Source organism: Rutidosis leptorrhynchoides, chromosome 10 (genome assembly GCF_046630445.1).
Source record: "Rutidosis leptorrhynchoides isolate AG116_Rl617_1_P2 chromosome 10, CSIRO_AGI_Rlap_v1, whole genome shotgun sequence".
Lineage (NCBI taxonomy): Eukaryota > Viridiplantae > Streptophyta > Magnoliopsida > Asterales > Asteraceae > Rutidosis > Rutidosis leptorrhynchoides.
The window spans coordinates 82,863,240-82,872,623 of record NC_092342.1 but is presented as its reverse complement, the minus strand read 5'-3'; positions in this window follow the sequence as shown (position 1 = coordinate 82,872,623).

The window sequence follows — 9,384 nt, the reverse complement described above, 5'->3', positions numbered from 1 at the left end:
AAAGTCTATTAATTTGATAACTTATATAATTTTTCTTATTTTTATAACTAATAGGATATTCAGTGAATGCACCGAGCAAAACGTTCACCACCTGTAACTCGATCAAGACATCTAGCAAATATTGTCGCCGTTGATTTTTCTTTAGAATCGTCATCTAGTCTACCAAGTACTCCAATTCAAATTTCCGATAATCCATTTTTTGAACCCGACCCCACAATTGAGAATCCGGAGGATATTCAGGGACAATTCAGAGATCCTGAACCATTAATCTTTCCTCCGGAACCACCAATCATTCAAACAGAGATTATTGAGGAACCAACCATTAAATCAGAATCCTATAGTGATTTAGATTCAACAAATTCAATCATGAAAAATATGGAACCTCTAAGTATGGAAGACCGAATGAGAGCTAAACGCACTGGCCAAGGTCACGCAATTACTCAACCTGACATTAATGCGCCAGATTATGAAATCAAAGGACAAATTCTACACATGGTAACTAATCAATGCCAATTTAGTGGTGCGCCGAAGGAAGATCCAAATGGATATCTTCTTACCTTTAATAGGATCTGTACTTTATTTAAAATAAGAGAAGTTGAGGATGAACAGATATATCTCATGTTATTTCCCTGGACTTTAAAGGGAGAAGCCAAAGATTGGTTAGAATCGTTACCTGAAGGGGCGATTGATACATGGGACGTTTTAGTTAAAAAATTTCTTAAACAATTCTTTCCGGCATCTAAAGCCGTAAGACTTCAAGGAGAAATTGTTACGTTCACGCAAAAGCCAAATGAAACTCTATTTGAGGCGTGGACAAGATTTGGAAAGTTTTTAAGTGGATGTCCGCAACATGGTTTAGACACTTGTCAAATAGTACAAATATTCTACCAAGGATGCGACATCACTACAAGAAAAGACATCGATATAGCAGCTGGTGGTTCCATTATGAAGAAAACAGCAACTGACGCTTACAAAATTATTGATAACACTGCTTCCCACTCACATGAGTGGCACCAAGAAAAAGATATCATTAGATCATCTAAAGCAGCTAGAGCCAATTCTAGCCATGACTTTGATTCCATTTCCGCAAAGATAGATGCTGTCGAAAGACGAATGGAAAAGATGACTAAAGATATTCACTCAATACGAATTAGTTGTGAGCAGTGTGGAGGACCACATTTGACAAAAGATTGTCTCAGTATTAAACTAACAATGGAACAAAGAGAGAATGTTTCATACATAAACCAAAGGCCTGGAAATAATTATCAGAATAATTATCAACAGCCAAGACCAATCTACAATCAAAACTAGAATTATAACCGAAATGTTCCATATAACAATCAACAAGGTCCTAGCAATCAACAAGTATCCAATAATACTTACAACCAGCAAAGACCTAATTTTCAAAACAAACCACCACAAATCGATGATAAAAAGACAAATTTAGAAGATATGATGTCGAAGTTAGTTGAATCTCAAACTCAATTTTTTACATCTCAGAAACAAACGAATGAACAAAATGCTCAAGCATTTAGAAATCAACAAGCTTCTATTCAAAATCTGGAACAAGAAGTAAGTAACTTAGCAAGGTTAATAGGTGAAAGAAAACCGGGAAGTCTACCTAGTGATACAAATGCTAACCCCCGGAATGAAACAGCTAAAGCCATTACCACAAAAAGTGGTGTTACACTTAAACCACCTGAAATGCCTGTAATTTCTGATGATGCTATTCCTACTCCACAAGAACCACAGTCTGAGCAAGATAAGGAAAAAGAACCGGTAGTTGAAAAGGTTAATGAAGATAACACAGTTAAGGCTAAACCTTATGTTAAACTATACCAACCACCGCTTCCTTACCCGAGTAAAATGAGAAAAGAGAGACTCGAAGCCGAGCAATCCAAATTCTTGGATATGTTTAAACAAATAAATGTCAATCTTCCTTTCATTGATGTAATTTCAGGAATGCCTAGATATGCTAAATTTATGAAAGATCTAATCACAAATAGAAAGAAAATGGAAGAACTCTCGGCTGTTACTATGAGTGCAAATTGTTCTGCAGTGCTGTTGAATAAGATACCATAAAAATTATCAGATCCAGGAAGTTTCACAATTCCATGTTTTCTGGGTAGTCTTAGTTCAATAGAAGCATTGGCAGACTTAGGTGCTAGTATAAATCTAATGTCGTATTCACTATACGCTAAACTATACCTTGGAGAATTGTAACCAACACGAATAAGTATACAACTAGTCGATCGATCAGTAAAATATCCTAGAGGGATAATGGAGAACATGCTAGTTAAAGTTGGTACTTTAGTATTTCCAGTAGATTTTGTTATTCTGGATATGGAAGAAGATTCTCGAGTTCCTCTCATATTAGGAAGACCATTCTTAAACACGGCCAAAGCAATAATAGACGTGTTTGGTAAGAAACTGACCCTAAGTATAGAGGACGAGAGTGTTACCTTTTCTGTTGATAGAGCAATGCAACAACCGCAATCTGCAGATGATACATGTTATTATATTCAAACTATAGATTCACATGCAGAATTGTTAGAAGAATTTCCAGAATTACATGGAACAGGAGAATGTTCTTTATTAGAAGGAACTGAACCAATTGATGAAACTAAAATGTTAGCTACACTTATGGCTAATGGATATGAACCAACAACAGAAGAAATTCAAATGCTAAAAGAGGAAGACAGATATAGATATAAATCATCGATAGAAGAACCACCGACATTAGAGTTAAAGCCACTTCCAAACCATTTGGAATATGCTTTTTTACATGGTGAATCTGAATTACCTGTAATAATATCGTCTTCTCTTACTGAAAATGAAAAATCTCAACTCATTACTGTGCTAAAAGCTCATAAACCAGCTATTGAATGGAAAATTCATGATATTAAAGGAATAAGTCCTTCGTATTGCACACATAAAATCCTTATGGAAGAAGGTCATAAAACGTATGTGCAACGCCAACGAAGACTAAATCCTAATATGCAAGATGTTGTTAAGAAAGAAATTATTAAACTACTAGATGCATGTTTAATTTATCCAATTTCTGATAGTCCATGGGTAAGCCCAGTTCAATGCGTGCCTAAGAAGGGTGGCATGACTGTTATCACAAATGAGAAAAATGAGCTTATTCCTACTAGGACTAGAACAGGATGGAGTTTTGTATTGATTATAGAAAATTAAATGACGCCACCAGAAAAGATCACTTTCCCTTACCTTTCATTGATCAAATGTTGGAAAGATTAGCCGGAAATAGTTACTATTGTTTCCTTGATGGTTTTTCCGGATATTTTCAAATTCCAATAGCACCCGAGGACCAAGAGAAAACCACGTTCACATGCCCTTATGGTACTTTTGCTTACAAACGCATGCCATTTGGACTTTGCAACGCCCCTGCAACCTTTCAAAGGTGCATGATAGCGATTTTTCAAGACATGATAGAAGAATGCATGGAAGTTTTCATGGATGACTTTTCAGTCTTCGGTGATACATTTGAATCATGTCTAGTTAATCTTGAACGAATGCTTATTAGATGCGAACAATCAAATCTAGTACTTAATTGGGAGAAATGCCATTTCATGGTTAAAGAAGGCATCGTTCTTGGTCATAAAATTTCAAAGGAAGGAATTGAAGTGGATAGAGCTAAAGTAGATGTAATTGCTAACCTTCCACATCCCACCAATGTTAGAGGAGTTAGGAGTTTTCTAGGGCATGCCGGTTTTTACCGACGTTTCATAAAAGATTTTTCTAAAATTGCCACTCCTATGAATAAACTCCTAGAAAAGGATGCTTCATTCATCTTTTCAGATGAATGTATCAAATCTTTTAATATTCTTAAAGAAAAACTCACTAATGCGCCGATCATGATAACTCCAAATTGGAATCTACCGTTTGAACTCATGTGCGATGCAAGTGATTTTGCAATGGGAGCCGTTTTAGGACAAAGGATTGAAAAACGATTTCAACCTATTTATTATGCTAGTAAGACGTTACAAGGAGCACAGACAAATTACACAACTACTGAAAAAGAACTCCTTGCTATTGTCTTTGCTTTTGACAAATTTCGATCATATCTCGTTCTAGCTAAAACGGTGGTCTATACCGACCATTCTGCTCTTAGATACCTATTTTCGAAACAAGATGCTAAACCAAGATTAATCCGTTGGATCTTACTCTTACAAGAGTTCGATATTGAAATCCGAGATAAAAAGGGAGCAGAAAATCTCGCCGCTGATCATCTTTCTCGTCTTGAAAATCCAGAATAAGAAGTTCTAAATGAATCGGCCATACAAGACAACTTTTCTGATGAATATCTATTGAAGATAGATTATAATGAAATTTCATGGTTTGCAGACTATGCAAACTACTTAGTATGTGGATTCCTTGAAAAAGGATTATTGTACCAAAAACGAAAGAAATTCTTTAGTGATATAAAACACTATTTCTGGGAAGATCCACATTTGTTTAAAAGTTGTCCCGATGGAATAATACGCCGATGTGTATTCAGAGATGAAGCCAGTCAAATATTAAACCATTGTCACACAGGACCAACAGGAGGGCATTATGGGCCTCAACTAACAGCAAGAAAAGTTTACGATGCTGGATTCTATTGGCCTACAATTTTCAAAGACGCACACCTTTTTTGCAAATCCTGTGATGCTTGTCAAAGGGCCGGAAAAATAAGTCAACGTGATGAAATGCCACAAAATATCATTCAAGTATGTGAAGTATTTGACATTTGGGGTATTGACTTTATGGGTCCATTTCCAAAATCTCATAATAATCTATACATTCTCGTTGCCATTGATTATGTATCTAAATGGGCGGAAGCACAAGCTCTCCCAACTAACGATGCACGAGTTGTAGTCAACTTTTTAAAACGTCTTTTTGCAAGGTTCGGAACACTGAAAGCTTTAATAAGTGATCGGGGTACTCATTTTTGTAATAATCAACTTGAGAAAGTTCTCAAAAGATATGGAGTAACTCATAAAATCTCCACTGCTTATCATCCACAAATAAGTGGACAAGTTGAAAATACCAACCGAGTATTAAAACGTATTCTAGAGAAAACCGTAGGATCAAATCTGAAGGAATGATCCATTAAATTGGAGGATGCACTCTGGGCTTTTAGAACAGCCTACAAAACTCCAATTGGTACCACACCTTTTAAACTCGTTTACGGAAAAGCATGTCATCTTCCAGTAGAAATTGAACACAAAGCATTTTGGGCTTTGAAGACATGTAATCTTGATTTACATGAAGCCGGACGTCTACGATTAAGTCAACTAAACGAATTAGAAGAATTGGGACATGAAGCATACGAAAATTTGTTAATCTATAAAGAAAGAACGAAGAAATGACATGATAAAAGAATCAGAAGTTCAAAAGAATTTAAAGAAGGAGATAGAGTTCTTCTTTTCAATTCACGATTCAAGCTATTTCATGGAAAATTGAAATCAAGATGGTCTGGACCATTCATAGTCAAAAGAGTTTTCCCATACGGAACAATAGAGTTAATAAATGCAAATGGGATTGAATTTAAAGTTAATGGTCACAGAGTTAAACATTACATACATGGTCCGATGGAAGTTGACAATGAAGTCAATCATAATTTCACCACCCAAGAAAACCTTCAAAATGAAAACATAAATATGTTATCAACAACGTATGAAAAATCAAAATTGGAAAATAGGGAGGATTCAAATTGGAGTGATGAAGAAGAATTCTTATACAAACCTCCCATTCCAAGAAACGAAGAAAATTGTGAACAAGAAGTTCAAATAGAAGTAAAAGAACCAAGAAAAGAACACCCGAAAAAGGTTTACAAACCAACTCTACTTACTAAAGTAGGAGACCCGGGTGAATTTATCATTTCTTGCTTGCTTAATGATGGTGCTGTATATAATGGACTCGCAGATTTAGGAGCAAGTGCAAATATTATGCCTCATTTCTTATACAAAAGATTAGGTATGGGTAAATTAAAACCAACCAAAATAGGTGTTCAATCATTTGACCTAACCATTAAACACCCGGTTGGAATAGCAAATAATTTACTGGTTAACGTGGGAAGTTTGACCTTTGTTGCAAACTTCATAGTGATTAATATGGAGGAAAACCTTGATATTCCTCTAATTAAAGGTCGCCCATTTTTAGCAACCACCGAGGCATTCATTGATGTAAGAGAAGGTAGAATGACACTTAGGGATGGTGATACATCGATCACCTTTGTGAATCGAAAGTTTAGATCTCCACCAACCAAAACTGTTAAACCAATAAAAATGCATAAGTGTGGGGAAGATGAAGAAACACTTAATGATGATCCGATCACAAAGAACCCCGTTGATGATACAAAATTAGATGAACCCGTTTTTAACAGTTCAATGAAGACACTTTATAAACGGATTCACGATGCTAGGATTAAGGGAAACTTTAAGTTATGTAACCGATTAGTATCCAATTTATCGCCAAAAGAAAAGGCAGTGTTAGTTGAATTTGTGAAAGTTACGGAGGAAATCAACAAATGGCTTGAAGCAAAAGTTAAAGATATACAAGTTGTTGATAGTCCAATTGACAACGAAGTTAATCATAATTTCGACACCACAGCTAACTAAGTGTAGGGAGGTTCGAATCTTTTTAGGGTAATATGTATTTCTGTTAGAGTTAGATTTTCTGTTTTCGTGTAGTTCTCGAGAATGGAATCTGAATGGTCTTTCCCTAGCAGACCCTAAAGAACTAGTCTTCTCCCCCCATTCTGAATTTTTATTTTTTTTAGGTTTTACAAGATGAAGACTTCATGTGAACTAAACCATGGTCTAATGCTACACGCTTTGATCACTAAACGTAATAATGACACCCTTCCAAGTGAATTGGTATCATTAATCAGAGGTAAATTGGACGGAGTAAGAAAAGAATCCAGGAACGAAAATAATAAGTTACAGTTTGGTAAAGGAAAATCAAAATCCGCAGCGAAAAGAAGAGCACGACACCTTGAAAGATGTCACAAATGCGAAAAATGGTCACACGAAGGAAAATGCTCGACAAATCAGACATATTCCAATACCGAGTTCGTTACTTTATGCAGAGAAGGACCGTTCATATGTTTCAAAGAAAAAACGTTGAATGCTCGAGGTTACGCCTATGTAGCTATGGAAAACCAATTAGTCCGACTATCTTATGAGTGGGCTAAAGCAGATCACTAAGAATTCTATTTCACAGGTAAGTATGTACAGTTTTTATTTTTATTTTTATTATTTTTAACCTTTTGATAATAAACGCTAAATTGTTCGCTATAAAGTATTAAATTGGTATTCAATAAAATTAGGTTTTGCGACCGAAGTTATTGATATCATACAAAAATTTATTACATCACTGCGAAATTTACCGTTTATTCTTAAGGTATAAATATCTTTAATCAATCAACCCAAAATATTTCAGAAATTCGTCAGGAGTAAAACTAGGTAATATAATCGAAATTACTTTACCGAAAAGAGGGGCGTATATTTTTGATAATATTTGATTGATTAAAGTGGGATAAAAGACCAAAAAGATTTTTAATTTTTAATTTTTACTTTATTTTTAAAATTAATGTATTAATATTAAATTAATATTGTAAAACTTTTAAAATCAATATATTTAAGTTTGTATATATTTGAAAAAAAAAATTATGATTTTAATATAAGTTTGTATATATAAAAACAAAATTATAATATAAATTTAGTGTGAATTTTTAAAATTTTAATAATATGAATTTTTAATTTTATGCATTTTAAATTTAAGTTAGTGTGAATTTAAAAACAAAAATTTACTTTATTTCGCTAAGTTAAAAATATGATTTTTAAAATTCGTCGTGAGTTGAAAACTATGTCGTTGAACCGAAATTACTCTACCCAAGGGAGGGACGAGAACTTTTATTATCATTAGTTTTAATCTTATTGAATTAAAGTATGCCAAAAACATTAAAAAAAACAAAAAATCTTTGCTTTTAAAACCACCCTTAAAAATGACAAATTTTAAAATTTTGTCGATGGACGGACTAGGACAACTATCCGAAACTACCTCGTCCTAAATAACAAGGAAAACAAAATTTTCAAAATTTAATTAAATTATGTTTCAAAAGTTATAAGGTTTTTATAAAAAAAAAAAAAAAAAGGCAAAAGTTACTGTACCCGAACTCCATGCGATCGCATGGGATTTGGCCTTCCAATCCATGCGATCGCATGGAGCTGGAATTCAGGTCAGATAGAAAAAGTCCAGCAAGCAGTCTGTCTTCACACTAAACACACACAACATACACGAACACATACACATATTATCTCCTAAAATCACCATTTTAACACCAAAATTCACCAAATTTCTCGCTACAATCCGCTCTAAACATGAAATTGTTCAGAAGTTTATCAAGAAAGGTAACAATTACATCCCTAAACCTCTTTAAATTTGATTTTTAGTGTTCTTGAGCTATATTTTTCCTAATTTGATTTTGTTAATTTCTAGTGTAATTAGAGTTAAATTGTTAGTATATTATGCATGTATTACCTAGATTGATGCTATTTAACATGATTTGAAGCCAAAAACTTCAAATTTTTTAGAAATCTAGGGTTTGTGTTCTTGAGCAATTTGGGGCTTTTTGATATAAACAGGTTATGGCCTATTTTTTTCATGAATTATTGCTAAATTAAGTAGTGTAACATGTTTAGGTAGCTAAATGATCCAAACTTTGATCCTAAACATGATTTTGAAGATTAAAGTGGACTTTTTAGGTATAAAATTCATGAACTTGATTAAGTTGATATAATTGCCATTCGAGACTTGTTTAATTGTTAGTAATGGATGTTTTAACATGTTATTTGAGTTAAATGCTTATGAACTTTGTATACATTTTCATATATGCTTATTTGAAAAAGTGTAGAATTGTAAAAATTGTGAAAATATGTATAAGTTTAATTTTGATTGAACATGTTAATTTAATTGTTTCAAGTTGTTATTTTGCTAACACTAATGCATATTTGGGTGCACAAATTTTGTGTTTAATGTGTTTTGCAGAGATTTACAGATACTGATGGTGCAACATCATCATCTAGACAACCACAACCAGAACCTGAACCAGAAATGTAATATGAACCTGAACAAGAACCACAACAGGAACCACAACAACAGCCTGATCAACACGTACCTTATTATGATCCGCTACAATTTGTTGATGCCTTCACAGTATTTCCAATGCATCCACCAGTAGAATACCCAACGATTACTGAACACACGTTGCATCCTAATCTGAGATTCGATAGAAGCTGGAGGGATTACCCATCATATCAAAGTAAAAAATTCAAACTGCTACCGAAAAATGTAGAGGTGCCAAGAGTAATCGAT